Raw genomic sequence first — 16595 nt, 5'->3', positions numbered from 1 at the left:
AAAATAGTACTTAATTTTTTTTAAAGAATTAAAATCTCGGCATGCTCAGGGCCTATTTCCCTATGGTGAGATGCCTTTTAGACAGAGAAAAGAAGTATTCAACCATTTCAGCAAAACTATAAACTTTTTGCCAAAAAAGAAATATCCTTCTTTCTCTAATGTAACATCTATTTTCACAGGTTTGAAATAACGACCATAAAACTTTAAACAGTGGGAGACCTTACAAAAGCCAGTTATCATTCATTCAAACTCTATGATTCTTGCCAGTTTATCTAAAACTGATTCAGTCCCAAAAGTAACTGCACTTAGAAAACTACTGCTTTTCTTGTGGTTTAGGAAATCAATCAACTCTTAAATGCTATTTAATCTGTACTGTAAGGAAACCACTTTATTTCCAAGGAATTCATGGGAGGCAAATGGTGAATATCTAGAATCCTCCATTTGCATCTAATTACTCTTTTTATTATAATAAAAGTTTGAGAGAAATGCTTTCAGAGGCTTGAGATTACAAAACCTTTTATTCCTACTATTTGCTATTATTCACTCATATAGAGTTAATTTTATGCAAAATGGTCTCGATTATTCTAAGGGGGGTGACTGCTACTTTCTAATTATTATTTGATCCTCAATAATCCTTTGAACCAGATCATATTATTATTCCCTTTCAACAGATAGAGAAACTGAGGCTTAAGGTTAATATCTTGGTCATGTTTATTAGGCTAATAACCACCAGCGACAGAATTCAAACATGGGACTGATTCTGGATTCTCCAATAGAGTAAGAAAAACTGAAAGCCAAGTAGTCTGACAGGAGACTCTGTCCTGGGGAAAGGACAAAGTCAGAGCAACACAGAGTTTGCATTGACTCTGAAGAACTGAGTTAGTCTTTAAGCCTAAAGGTCATTGTTGTGTCAGAAGATATTGTCTTGTGAAAAAGCTGTCCCCAAGGGATGACTGGAAGGCAGACTCCCCAGGGAGAAGAGGTGGGCTGGCTGTGAATTTCAGCTCAAAAAGGAAACAGCCCATCCAGGACAGAACCTGGTTATGACTAAAAGTTTGCAAACTGTCATTTATTATGGAAAATTATAAATTGTCCACAGCTTCCAACTGCTTCAGCTGGATTACTTTAATAAGAATCTTATGCTCATGGACTGTCAATTCTCTGATAAACCCAAGTGCAAATAGTGTCTCATACTGTTTGGACGGAGCAAAGAGCAAAGTAGAGAGTTCTTTTTGGCTGGGAAACCCCTAAACATTTCCTACTGGCAGAAGAAAACGTATCAGCCTGGTTATTATAAGATGTTTCTTTTTCTTCTTTTTACCTCCAAAGAAATATATGCTTTCCTGTGAAATCTGAAATTATAAGGTGCTCTTTTAGATATTGCCACATAATTTACACTTCTGGCACAGATTCTCCCAGCAGTTGCCTGGGGTACATTTTCATTCAGCACATTGGCACTCTTATGTAAGTATGATAAAGGTCTTATTCGCTGAGATAACCATGGTAACCCCTGTCCTTTGGTTGTCCCAAATGAACTACTTATTGACTGGCTTTGATGGTTGAGTAACTAGATAGCCATGTTACCTGCGAAGGAAGTTAGATGGAGGTAAAGCACAGATGATTATGTTTAAGGGCTCTGGCACTATGCTCTGGCAGGGCTGGGCTGGGTAGCTCTTCTTGCCCTAACATGGTCCTCCAAGATTTCTGTTCTCCATATTGAAACATGGCCAATATTGTCAGCCCAGTGACAACGGAAAAAAAAAAAAAGAAATTCCTTTAATAGGATTATATGATTTGGGGAGTAGGATGTTGTTACAGATGATTTATTTTGAAAGCTGACTTTGTTTTAGTGAAAACAAGCTCAACCCATTACACTAGAGGCTGTAGTGCCAAACACAATCATTCCTAGTTTGAAAGATGTGATTGCTTTTTAATGTGGAAATTTCACAAGGTTACAAAGAAGGAAAAAATTAAACTCCTTTAATATAACAAAGTCACTTTGGGATATGGGTTACAATGCTCTGACAGTGTCCAGACACCCTGGCCACATCGCAAGTCAGAAAGGTGGATCAGTTTGATTTACACCATTTCTCAATTGTGTTTCTCTTATGCCTTTGAAAGAGCCTAATAGTTTTTTGCCAAAATAAATAGAGTAAGATATTTTAAATACTGGAAATATGCAACTCTAGGGGCAGGCAGGGCAGGAGAGGTGGAGGAATGAAGTATGAGTGAAGAAATGTGGTCTGTAGATATGTAGGTCTGTATCCATTCTCTTTCTCCAAAATGATTTTATTTGCCTTTTCCTGTTTAACCAGACCAATAGCCAATGAGTTAGCCTGTTCCCATTTAATCTAGTGCCTTGTTTTAACCAGATCCTGTATGACCTTTTTTCCCTTTGGTAGATTTTAAGGAAATAAAAACTCATCAAATCAACTTTTAGAAAAGTGTTCATAGGATAGATAAGATTGAGATTATCAAAAGGATGATGACTAAATTTTGATTCTGCTGTATTTCGACAAATTGTACAATTCTTTGCTAATATGTGATCTGGAGTGAAGTTCTTAGAAAACAGTGAGTGGGAGAAGAAAAAAAGTACTTCTACTGGTAAAAATCACAAATTGAGAAAGATCAAAAATTCAAACCACTTTGAAGAGAATTGAATGTTTCCATGTGGAATGCATTTCTCCATCCTTAAACTAGGCTTTTACCCCTGGCTGGAGCAGACAGTGCTATAGGGCAGCAAACAGCCGTGATAATGTGGCAGCATTTTTCAGAATCTTGGATCAAAATAACACACACCCCATAGAACCTTTCTGTCCTTCTAGTAGTTGGTTGTTATTTTTCGTTCATTTTGAATACATGTCATCCTGTTCTTTGTGGCTGTCAGGGGCGAACAGATGAAGAAGCTGTATTATTGCAGGGCTCCTTGCAAAAGTCTGGCCAGCAAAATTATGACTGCATCTGCTGTACCCAGCACAAAAGGACACAAGTCCAAGTACTAAAGGGACCTCAGGAATTGGAAAGGAAAGGCGTTTGCCCTTTGCTGGGTGAAATTTTCTGAAGACAAATTGAGATCAGAAAAACATGCAAAGCAAGATTGAGAGTGCCCAGTTTTTAAACAGTTTAAGCAAATCCTAATCCGTTCCTGGTAGTTTGTACTTACTGCACCATTCTTTCAGTACTCAGGTCAAATTTAGAACCCCCAGATCAGTCTAATTCCATGTGGCAAGTGTCAATTTCCTCCCATTTTTCTTTTTCAACTCTTCTTTCTGCTCATTTCTACTTCTGTCCTCATATTGAAATATCTACATTGATTATTTTACTTCTTAGCATCAATCCATGTAAGGAGGAGGCTTGAGCACTATAAATGAAAGGTCATTATAGATTAGTGTCACTGATGTTTAGAAAAAGGGCTACATTTTTTGAGAGCCTAACATGCTCTAAGTATCTCATATACTTTATCGCTTCTAATCCTCACAACGCTTTGAGATAAAACTTATTATCCCACTTTACGGGGGAGAAATTGAGACACAATTAAGTTCCCAAAAGTCTGTGTGACTCCAAACCCCTGCTCATCACACTAAGCCGTTCTGCCTCCTGGTTTCATGTGAGGTAGCAAAGGCCTATTGCTCCTCCTGGCTGGGGCTGGACTTATTATATGAGCCTAATTATCTCTCCTTTCGGGACCGCAGGATCCTTGATTATGACATTTTGGAGAAAGGGTTTGGAGCTCTTCAGATGAAAAGAAAGTGAAGCATTACTTCCTGTAATCAATTGTGTTATACATATATACATACATAATATAATTTTATATCATATATTCCATTATATATGTTCTTTATATATTTGTATATGCATATATTGGCTGACAAAGTGTCATGTAGGTTTGGCTATGTAGATTATTAGCAAATAATGCTCTGAAGCCAATAATTATAAAAATAGCACCTTACATTTATTTTATATGCTTGGGGGGGTGGTGGTGGTAGTGCCCTTTCATATATGGTACCATACCTAATCTTCCCCAAAACCCTAAAAATAAACAGGACAGAGATGTTATCCCCACTGACAGGGGACGAAGCTATGACTTGGAAAGCTTTAGTGATTTGTCCATAATCACATGGATAAGCAAAAAAAGGAGTTTAAAACAGAGCCAGTTTAAGCCAGTTTCTTAACCCTTAAGCTCTTTTTCCATGGTTATGAATACCACATATATATCCTACTTAGTGTGCTGCCCTAAGGAAATAGTGCCACCTCTGAGCATTCCTCTTAGTGCACTGCATTTAAATTATTGTGTCACTCACCTCCATATCCATCAACCAAGAGCTCCTTGAAAGGCAGAGGATCTCTTTCCTTTTCTTCCTTTCTTTAGTCTAAATAGAACAGAGTTCAAACTTTTAAGACCCACCACTCAGAACTGACAGTTGTCAACATTTTGATATATTTGCTCTTTCATCTCCATTTTCATGGTACCTGGCATGATGCCTGGCACATAGCGGATGGCCAATGAATGTTGGTTGAATTTAACTGTGGGCTCCATGATTATGGGAATGAATTAGGAAATGGGTTGCCTAGTGCAGAAATATTATTTTAGATTTATTTCTTTATTCCTAAAGTTGCCATGCCTGAGGTGTTTCTAAAATACTTCCATATTTTGCTATTTTATGAAAAAATGACAATGACAATCATAAGAATGCTTTGGAAAATGACATCTCTTGCTATGTTGCAAGGTGAACTATATGAAATCCTGCAGCAACATCCTCCAATAAATGAGTCTTATGGCATATTGATTAATGACTTCTTAACTTAAAAAAAAACCTTCTTGGATTTCAGTGGATCCTAAGACTGTACAGTCTATAGCAGGAATAGAAAACTACGTGAAACCAGACTCCAGGCTCAGAGGGCCAGCATGCACATTGCACCAGAAAGCGTGCTATTCCAATCCAAATGCACTAAATCCTTCTGTAATGTGTGGTCAAGAAGTTAAGTTCTAAAGAAAAATTCATGCATCCTAAAATGATGACCATATATGTCTGTCTCCTTCAGTCTCTAAGCCTGTGGCAGAACACTTAAAAAGAAGGTGGCGGCAAGGCATCTTAATGTTGTCTTTAATATGCCTCCTAGTAATGATCACCTCACCAAGTGCTTCGAAGGAGTTATACAGCGAGGGCCAAAGTTTGGGTTTGGAAGAGAGGGGAAGCAAACTGACTCTGTGGTTTGTTATGAGATCCTGGGAGGAGCTTTGAGTGTTACAAAGAGTCATTCCTCTTACAGCTTTTCAAACCTCCTCCACACTCCCTCATGAGCTTCACTCTTCTTCACAGAAGCTTGGCAGGCTGGGGAAGAAAGGCTAGCTGGAGAAAAAGACAACTGAGCCCAGACCCCCTGTGCCATGACCTGTGACAACAGCCCCAATAGTAGACTTTGGGACCAGAAGCCCTCTTTCACTGGGTCTGTCTTACTGAGAGGAAAAACTGCTTCGTGTGATGACTTTATGGCAACTGCTGGCAGAAGCTTTGCCCTGCATACTGAAAGAGAGACATTTCTGACCGCAGCTCATGAACCACACTTATTTACTCTGGCACATGCCCACTATTTGTTCATAGGCTTTCTGTCTCTACTAAATGCGTTCCAATTTTGGAGGCGAAATCATTGCCAGTAGTTTCCAGGACATTCCGCTAGGCTAAGCAAAATTGCCTTAAGCGGTAGTCAGAAACCACTGGAGTAGTATTGTAAATACGACTATTTGCAGAAAATGAAAGATACCGAACATCTTATCTTCTTTGTTGCAGGAATCCATGGGCCCTAGCTTGCAGAAAACCATGCAAGGCACTAACAAGAAGGAAGAGGTGGGTTCAAGGGCTTTCCTTCCCACTAGAGTTCGTAAATTGTGCTTGAAACCACTTTGAGGGTTGGTCACAGCTTCACGCAGCTGTTAAGTGCATACTATGGCCAGTTCAGGCGGCATACTAGAGAGTAGGAGCAGCCTAACCCAAAGCAGCCCTTTGCCTGGGATGGATTTTTAAATGTTCATCAAATCTAAAAACAATGGAACAATGGTGTGAAGAAAATGGTGACCATCCCATGTCCTTGTGAGTCATCACCTTGAATATTCTCCTGAACTGTGCTGGTTTTAAGATCTGGGCTCACTGGGAAATTTTTTATTTGTAAAAAATCCCCCATCCTATTAACTGCCACTATCCATAACTTGCCTCAGCCAGAAACTGGAAAAAGGATATATTATGTGATATTGCTTTATTATGCAAAGCTTTTTCTATCCGTTTCCTATTAGATTTCTTTCTAACGAGAGCAGAGATTTTATTCTCACATGTGCTTTGAGAATGTGTGTGTGTGCGTTATGAATTGAACAACTTTGATATCAACTCATCAGTCTGATCATGTTTGTGTTTAGAAAGAGGAAGGAAGTTCACTCAAAGAGCAAAAGCTCAGTATCTACCAAAATGACTCATTTCTTCTGAGGTGGCAAAGCAGAATTCAGTTCTTGCAAGTACTTAATATGTTTTACAATACCTCTTGAGACTTACTGAAAACAGCTTTCTTTCTTCCTAAGGGTGAAGCAAAACCAGGTTGAAATAAGCTGCATTTAAAACTCCATGTGTTGGTGTTGGTTTAGGAGGCAGAAGGAAGAGTGTACACACCCCTACCCATGTGTATTCTGTTATTTCAGACATTTTTGCTTTGCATGGTGGACAGCATGGAGGGGGCTAGACTAGGTAGGAACAAGGCCACCACATCAAACTGATAGTGGGGTAGAAGCAACATTTGACACCTCCCGCCTTCTCTGCCCCCTGTCTGTTTTTAATTTTCCTAAATCATTCCCGTCTGGAGATTGTATATTTTAAGTTGCCTCTCCAAGGAACACAGAGGTACAGTGTCAGGGAGCCTGATCTCAGAGCCGCACAGAGAGATGCTAAAGCCATCAAGGCCCAAAGCCACAAGAAAGAAAGAAATGGAACAAGGCTGGCTCCTGGCTAAAGTGGCACTAACCTTGACGGCGCAGGCCGTAACTGGGAAGATGGTACTAGGAGATATAACGTGGCTCTCATGCTGACTTTAAGACTTTTGTATGTTTGTTTTTAAAAGTTAATACCCCTCCAAAAGTTCTAAAGGTGACTTCTTGGGAAATATGAACTGCCATAAAATTTTACTAGAAAAGAGATTCTACAGCAAGATACTTCAAAGTGAGCAGATTTGTCCATCACAAATATGAAGTTAATAGAAAAAGGGAAAAAACTGGTGCAAAACCAAAATCTGCATTGCACATGTGCCCGTGTAGAGAAACATCATGATACGAAAGATAAAGAGCAACTCAATAGAGAGTTCCAGAAAAAAATGACTTTCGCTACATATCCTAAAACAGTACCAAGATAAGTCACTTATATGCTGTTTGGGGGAAAATTCAAATTCACTGTGTTAAGTATTGGCTTTTTACACATAGTTGTTTCTATCATACATACAGATCTTTAAGATGGGCATGATAATATCTAGCTATAGAGCAGATATAAGACTCAAATGAGTCATAAGACTCAAATGAGAACAAAGCAAGAAAACTGCTACTATGCATGGTGCCTGGAGCACAATTAGTACTCAAAAAATTATGTTACTATTATCTAGAAACGTGCATGAGGATTTTTAAAAACACAGTGCAATAATGATAACCAATAGTTTCCCCTCTAGAAGGGAATAGCCTTGAACCTAATTTGAAATTGTTTCAAATTTCTCTCTTATATATATATGCTTTTCCCCCAGCTCATGTTTATTGAGAACTCCAAATTTAGCATCACCACAGCTTTGCACTCTACCGTAATAATTTCTTGACAGTGTTAATATTGTGGTTTTAATGAAAGGAAACAGCAAGAAGGGTGTTGACTCATACACACAGATCTGTATTTCATTTGTGGGGGGAAAAGCTTCTGAATGGACTTTCTTCATCTTTTCAGACAATATCACCATTTAGAGGCATGATAAAATGCTACATATACACTCTTTTGCTGATAAAGCAGATGCTGTTTATTACAGTTCTGTAATGTTTTAACTCATCGTTTTCCCAGGAAAATCTGTGCTTAGCTGTATGTGTCTAGCCAAAATGCCATTCTTTTTTAAAACAGAATAATTATGACTCCAGGTTGTTTTGCTTAAGTATCTTTCCTTATTTATTATTGTTCAATAGTTATAGGAGCAGTGGAGTTTATCTCAAATGAGAGAATAATTTGTAAATGAAGACCAGAGATTCATGGTGTGTGTGTGTGTTTGTGTGTGTACATGTACAAGTACATGCCTGCATACATACTTGCTTCTGCCAGGGTGGAAAGCCTATGCAGTGTGTACACTTATGCATGTGAAAAACTACATATAGAGACCATGGAATTACTAAGAACCAACAATGGTGCTCTTGATTTTCACTGTAAATCATTGTAAGTCATATGGGAAATTTCCCTAAGAGTTGAAAGTTAAATCAGAGCCCTGCCCAGTCAATAACTCAGTGAATGTGTTCTGACCAGGCAACATAGATATTCAGAATATCTTGGATTAGTATAGCAAAAATGAAACATAAACAATGTCAAATCAAAACTGCGGGGGGGCATTTATTTTTAAGAGTTATTTGGCTTAAGTGGTTATGTAATCAGAAACAAAGCATCACTGCTGTTTTCAAAGGGACAGTCAGAGAACAGAAGGAAGATTTGATCAGGGGTATATAAGCACTTAAAAGAAAACAGGCACGGATTGTGAGATTACGTAGTCTAAGTAGGAATCAGCTGCAGGCACTTCTGAATCATTTGTCCTTCTGATCTTTGTGGAATCAGCCTGTAGGCAAACCACGGGGTGAGGCTGGGAGTACCTGTGTGGGGGTGTGTGCAAGTGGGCAGGGTGCCTAGGACCCGCACTCAGTGCCAGCCTGGGAGGAGAGAGGTATGCAGTCCTCGGTCTTCCTGTTGACAGAGCAGTTAGGCACGTTCTCAGGCTGTCTTGCTGCCTGCCAGCGCCTCCTCCCTCAACAGGGACCAGTCAGGGCTATGCAAAACAGATACTCTGACTCTCCTAGGCTCCCTTCTAAAAGTCCATAGTTGTCTGTGGGCATGATTTTAAGTGTGCTTTTAAAAATGTGTGTCTTTGTCCTTAAAATACGGCCCCCACCAATTTAACACGTAGCTCCTAAAATTTCACCACTGAAAATGCACTCTTTGAGGTAAGATTCCTAGTACTCTAGGAATCACCCGTGGAAGTGTAAACCTCATCCTCCACCTCAACATTAGGAGATACAGTGTATTAAACTGCTTTTACCCTTTCCACTTTCATTCTAGTTACATTGCTAGGTGACTTCCTGTTCCCTCAAGTAAGCAGAAAGAAATATCCGCTGGGAGTGGGACTTGAGGCATGTAGAATTTGCTAAGTAAGATGGCCAATGTGAGAAGCAGACAAGGTCCAGTGCCTTTCAGCTCAGTTGAGGGCCACAGTGAGGTGACCTTGGGTCACTAGTTTACAAAATCATACCTTTGAGTGGGGGACGTAGAAGAGAATAGAGATCTCCGAATAGGTCAATGTTGCCAAAGAACCACTTCCAGTATCTCTAAAGCTGGCACTGCTGCTCCAGCATAGACCTTCCAGCAAAATATATTCTGAAAAATGTCACCCTTCCTCCACAAGCACACACCCCACCCCCACACCACTCCTCTGTCCCAGTTTCCCATTTGGAAACTTACAGTTGCTATGGCAGTCTCTAAGTTGTTCTGTGAACCACACATGGAATAAGAATGTTCAAGGGACTTAGAGGTCTTCAAATGATCATGCCCTAGATTTCCCAATTCTGGCATCCCTTGTTCCTAGCCCCAGCCATGGCACATCAATAAATCCTTGTCATATTGTTGGCTGAAAGACAGCGAGTAAGTCTCCTGAGAATGCTCATTGCAGAGATGTGCCTAAGCTGCTCAGCATAACCCTGCCAGAAAGAAGATGCAGTATTTACTTTCTGGGTAGTTCCTGTCCCATAGATATGATAGGTTATTATTTTTAATCGGGGGGGGGGGGAACCCTACATCTTTTCCTATCTTATCTAAGCTTTGCCTTCTTTTCCCAGAACTTTATTCTTTGAGAGCTGCAGATGTTTTTAACATATAATATGACCTATAAAGACTCTCCCAAAGGAATTGGTTTCCTGGAAGACTAGAAGCCTGGTCTATCACCCTACCCCCTCCAACCACCTGATGCCACTACTTCCAAATCGTGGAACTTCCCTCACCACTCAGGGACTTCAGGGCTCTTGGGGCAGTTGCACAAACCATGTTTCATAAACATGCCCTGGAAACGCTGGGAAAGGAACTAACTCTTCATAAGAAAGGAGGCTCTTCAGATTTTCTTATGGGCTTTCTAGGGGGCCAGGTGAAGTAGGGTGAAGGAGGTGAAGCCCATACCTGAAATAGGAAAAGGGGTCATTATTAGAATTTTCCTTTTGCTAATCAAGCCAGTTCCTTGAGTTAAGAAGGGATCTAACAAGGAGGAGGGAGAAACACACACTTTAGCTACTTTGTCTCATTCTGTTTAATTTTTCAAGCAAGATACAAATGAGAATGATAGTTATTCAGCATCTATTATCCCAAATGCTCATAATGTTTACTGTGTATGTAATTTACTCTCACATCAACTGTATCAGAAAGGGAAAATCCAGCAGATTATCCAAAATTTACAGATGGCTTACAGAACAGCAAAAACAAATAGGTGAAAACAATTTAGATCCCTTAATGGCTGTTTTGTCTTCATGATCTCATTTTTTTTTAAATTATTTCTTATTTCCATTGAATTGATTACAAGCTTTGCTGCTGTGGACATGCAACCTTACATGAAAATAAAAAGTGATCAACTTTCCAAAATAAAATAATGAGTCAATGATAGTGCTACTGCTAGAATCAGCCAAGAGTACAAATCTGAATTCCAGAAATGCCATCCACTCACAAACTCAAGAAAATCTTTCCTTATGAACCACAAAGATTAAATAGTTTTAACAAGATTAAGGCTAAGGAGGCCACCAAATTCACTTTTCAATTACTCAATCCCTGGTAGCAACTCTGAAGATATTAAGTATCTTAGTCCAGAAATGCATATGTCCCATTGATATTAAATATATTGGATTTTCTATTCTCTGGGCTAAAATTAGCAGGCAATCACAGACTCTCTCTACAATATAATATTACCAAGGAAAAATGTCCCTTTAAGACTCTTGTAGATTAGACAAAATTTTTCTTCTGTAGGACTTGTGCCTTTGAACAATTTTGATCCTGACCTAGCAAAAGTGATCTCTACATTTGGTCTTTGGAATCTGAGTACGAAAACTAAAATAAGTGGTCATTACTGAAGGGGCTTTCAATAATTGCTTTAATGGGACAGAGTGATTTTATGTGAAGGTCTTTGTGACAACTCAGGAAGAAACAATCAAAAGGAAAACTGTTTTCACAGCTTGTGACAAGGTAATACCAATAAATAGGAATGGCGCCTTGATCGTTTATCCCAGAGACCCGAATACTGGGTTGACTATATGATTTATTGTCCAAACTAAAATACTTTAGAGAGTGAAAGGGGGTACAATTAGCAATTATGCTAGAACAACAAGTGTGAACCAGGACAGTTCAAGCAAGCAGGGTGCATGGTCACCCTACTAATATTGGAAAGGATGGATTATAGGAGAGAGGAAAACTGACATGGGGCAGGCTTCTATTTAATTTTCTGTATGAAGGGAGCTTTTATAAGGAGTTTAATACATGCTCATTTTAACTATAGAGGTTAGTGATGTCACAGTTATGTCCTCTTTTTACTGACTATTAAATCAATGAGCCTTAGCTTGTCAAATGTTAGGTTATCTTACATATGTCAGGCATATGAAAGGAGCATTGATTCTTTGTTTCTTTTTGACCCTGGAAACCACTTATTAAAGCCTAATAATGCCCTTAACACCAGATCATGAATGCTCATTCCATGCAAAGTGACCTACTTATCTGGTCTTTATAGTATCTTTTTTTTTTTTTTTTTAGGTACTGGAGACCAGAGAGTGAACCCAGGACCACGTATGTGGGAAGCCAGTGCTCAACCCCTAAGCCACATAGGCTTTCCTGAGTTGGTTTTTTCATTTTGTTTGCTTGTTGTTTATTTTTGTTTTTTTAGGAGGCACTGGAAACCGAACCCAGGACCTCCCATGTAGAAAGCAGGTGCTCAACTGCTTGAGCCACAACCACTCCCTATAGTATCTTGTTTTTTGTGGGGGTTTTTTGTCTTTATTTATTTTTTTAATATTACATTCAAAAAATATGAGGTCCCCATATACCTCCCCCCATAGTATCTTTAAAATGATGTTCATCCCAGATGATCTTGGGGAGGATAAAAGACAATTGCCAACACAGCGCTTGGCACACAGTAGATGCACAATAAATATTTGCTGAATAAACTAATGACAAGGACTCAGCAGAATAATAATTTCTCAAAAGGAGAAATACACATATACAGAAGATCATATATCTGTGTTTATTCAACTCTTCTGAAACAGCTACATACAAGAGATACCAGAGTACACACTAGAGTCAACAGAATATCACTTGTTCTAACTTTAGAAATCACAGCAAACATACAGGTCAACAGAACTCACAGAAGAGACACTATCCCTCTTTAGAACTTATAAGCTTAAGAGATGAAACAGATTTGCTTCTCTTTTTTATTTGTCAGTAGGAAAAATAGGATAAAGTTAGTATTGAAGTTCATTAGTGGTTTGGCTATAAAATAAAAGATGAAAGGGTCCTGATAACCTATGTAAAAAACTTTTAGAAGAAAGTAGAAGAAACTGGAATAAAAGAAGCATGGGAAACAGTAAAAAGAAAAGCGTTATATAGGAGGTTACCTGTGGAGGACAGCTAGGTAAAAAGTACTATTTTTAGAAAACTTGTGAGTTTATCATTATTTCAAAAAGTGAAAACAATTTTTAAAAGAAAAGGAAATGAGAAAGTTGATATGAAGAAACAGTCTTAAGAAGAAAAAGGAAACAGTCTTAAGACCAATTTCATGTCAATTGAATATGCCAAAGGAAGCTATAGGGAAACTCAACATTCTTTATTCAACATTTAGCAAATAATTACTATCCATTACCTCTGTAACTATCATTCTTTTAAATGCTGAGGATACAGCAGTGAACAAGACAAAGTTCCTGTTCTCATGGAGCTTATATGCTAGTGCAGATACATAATAAGCAAGTAAGAGTCAAATAAATATATATATATGTAATATGTCAGATGATGGTAAAGGGGCAGAGTGTGATAGGGCAAGCGTGATTTTAGCTAGGGTGTTCAAGGAAGACTCTTATAAGGTACACTGGGGCAGAATGAAGAGAGAGAATGAGCCAGATGCCTCCATGAGAAAACAGCATTTCAGACAGATACTACAGCAAGTGCAAGTATCTGAGGTGGGAGGAGGTCCAGCATAATTTTCAACTAGCAAGGAGGTCAATGTGGTATGAGAAGAGTGAGGTGGAATTCGTAGGGGATGAGCTCAGAGATGTAGGGGGAAGTACAGGAAGCACCCTACTCCTTGAAGATTATGGTCAAGACTTCAAATTTTACTCTGAGTGAGATGGGGAGGCATTGGAAGATTTGAGACAGAGTAGTAACAATCTGATTTGTATTCTTTAAATGAATCACTCTGGCCATTGTTAGTGAACAGGCTTAAGCCAGTAAGGGGTAATTGCACTAGTCCAGGTGAGCAATACTGACTTGAATCAGGGCTTTAGTGATGGAGGAATTGAAAGCAGTCAGTTACAGACATCATTTGAAAGTAGAGTTTCAGTGAAGTTGCCATTTACTGAGACAGAAAGGATGGTGGAGGCAGGTGTATCAGCTGGACATGTTAAGTTTGAGATGCCAGTTAAGAAGTAAAATAGTAGTGTCAAAATGGGCATGGAGTTTAGAGTTTAGGCTGGGTTTTGACATAAAACATGGAAGAAATCAGCACGGAAATGGTATTCAAAGCCATACCAAGGGAATGGGCTTAAATAAAGAAGACAGGTGGCCCAAGAACTGAGCTGTGAGCAGTGCCAACATAAGGAGGTCAGGAGGATAAAGAGAAGACTAAGAAGGAACAGACTAAAGTAGGAGGAAATTCAGGGGAGAAAGGCATCCAGAAAAAAATATATTTCTAGAAGGAGAAAGTAATGAACTGTGACCCATGAGTTGAGAGGTAGAGATGATGAGGACTGAATATTGGCCTTTGGATTTGGCAAGTAGAGATTTTAAGTAGACTTAACAGGGCAGTTTAGGGAAAGCGGTAATGCTCAAAGCCTGAGAAAAGTGGATTTAAGAATGAATGGGAAGGGAGAAAGTGTCTTTACAGAAGTAAAGGTTCTTTCAAGGAGACTTGCTCCAAAGGAGAACAGAGAAACAGGCAATATTGGAGGGTATGTGGAGTTGATTGAGCTAGGTTTCTTGGTATTGCTATTACAATTGGAGTTATAGCATAGCTGTGTGCTAATAGGAATGAACCAGAAAGCAATTATTTTCTTGAAGTAGAGAATTAGATTGATTCCAAGTTTACATTTTTAAAGCAGAAATGAGAAGGATTTTTTGCTGCTTCATTATGGACTGAAGTGAATCTGTGAGCTATAACAACAACAACAATAAAGACTGATCTGGGAAATTTTGTTTATAGGTATGTAGAAGTCAAGTGCAATCCTTTAGTTGGATTTGGGTCTCCACCGCCCCAACCCTGAGATAGCCCTCTCATCTGTTTGCTCATTGTCTGCTCGTTGTCTGCTCATTGTCTGTTTCTTCTTTAGGAGACACCACGAACAAACCTGGGACCTCCCATGTGGGAAGCGGGCACCCAACTGCTTGAGCCATGTCTGCTCCCTGCTTGTTTTTTGTTGTTGTTGCTTTTCTTGCTATCTGCTCATTGTTTGCTCATTATCTTGTTCATTGATTTTGCTTGTTTTCTTCTCATTTTTTGCTCATTGTTTTCACTCATTGGCTGAACATTATTTTTTTGCTAGGATCACATACTATAAACAGGTTACTTCTTATACCTAACAATATGCCTTTTGTATTTTTTTCATCTCAGTAAAAATAGCTCTATCTCCTTTTTTTTTTTTCCTCCCTTGAGATGGCTGCCTCATCTGTTTGCTAGTTGTTCTTGCTCATTGTTTATGCTTGCTGTCTGCTCATTGTTTTTTATTCATCGTCTGTTTGTTTTTTCTTTAGGAGGCACTGGGAACTAAACCTGGGACCTCCCATTTGGGAGGCCAGCACTCAACTGCTTGAACCACATCCACTCCCTGCTCATTTGTTTTTGCTCATTGTCTGCTCATTGTTCTTGTTCACTGTCTGCTTGTTGTTTCTGCTCAATGTCTACTCATTGTCCGCTCATTGTTTATATATCTTCTCTAGGTATTTTTTTTTCATCTCAATAAAAATAGCTCTATCTCCATATTTATTTAAAAATATGAATAGGGAAGCAGATGTAGCTCAAGTGGTTGAGCACCTGCTTCCCATGTATGAGGTCCCAGGTTTGGTCCCCAGTACCTCCTAAAAACAAATGAAAAAATCAAGTGTCATTGGAAAGTGAATGTAATTCAGTGGTTGAGCACCTGCATTCTCATGTGTGAGGCCCTAGGTTCAATCCCTGGTACCTCCTACATATGTATGTATATGTATGTATATGAATAGATAACACATGAACATGATATACTATATAAAAGGGATAACAGGTTATATAGAGAGTGTCCCTTCAATCCTCCACCTGATCAATTTCTCCCCAGAGTCCTAAATATCCTTCCACAGCTAGGCAATGATACAAATGTATGTATATCTTTTTACTTATACAACTGGTTGGCACACCACGTATGTCTTTCTGTATGTTGCTTTTAAAAATTTAACTGTATATCTTAAAGATCATTCCATACATATAGCTGCCATTTAATGGCAACGTAGTTTTCTCTTGTGCCTTGATTTATTTAAGCAAACCCAGGAGCTGGATATTTCTAATTTTTCTTGATTAGTACAATGTAAAGCTACTGGGCCACAATTTAGAATCTATTCAGCAAGAGAAAAGAGAAGAAACCAAAATGTAGAAAGAAAGCCAAAAGAAGGCATTCTAGATTGTAAAGTGTGGAAAGTCCCCCCACTGGAAAGCCCCTAACAGAAGATGGCACCTAGAGCTATCAAACTGGCGCTTGGGGCAATGACTCAGCATATACTGGAAACCAGCCCATTTCCAGGAAAAGGCAACTGAAACCGAGTGAGCACAGACCTGCACAAACCTGATAAGGGCATGGCAACCAGCACTAGAGCTCTGACGTAGTTTCACTCCGCCCAATATCATCTAATCAACCTCTTACAGGGTCCTTCCCCTTAAACGCCCATAAAAGCTGTCGCATTTCCTCAATAAACCAGACCTGCGCTACCAAGCCTGCGTCTCCCCAGTGGACTCCGTGTGAGAACTTTCGCTCTGTTCGCCGCTCACCTCGTTACTGGAGTTGAGACTGTTGAGAACCTACTTTGGGTACTCTTTCCTAGCTTCCTCTATTATTTCTATTTCCTCTGAGTATTTGGGTTGCG

This window comes from Dasypus novemcinctus, chromosome 5, assembly GCF_030445035.2.
Source record: "Dasypus novemcinctus isolate mDasNov1 chromosome 5, mDasNov1.1.hap2, whole genome shotgun sequence".
Taxonomy (NCBI): domain Eukaryota; kingdom Metazoa; phylum Chordata; class Mammalia; order Cingulata; family Dasypodidae; genus Dasypus; species Dasypus novemcinctus.
Note: the sequence above shows the minus strand (reverse complement) of the source record.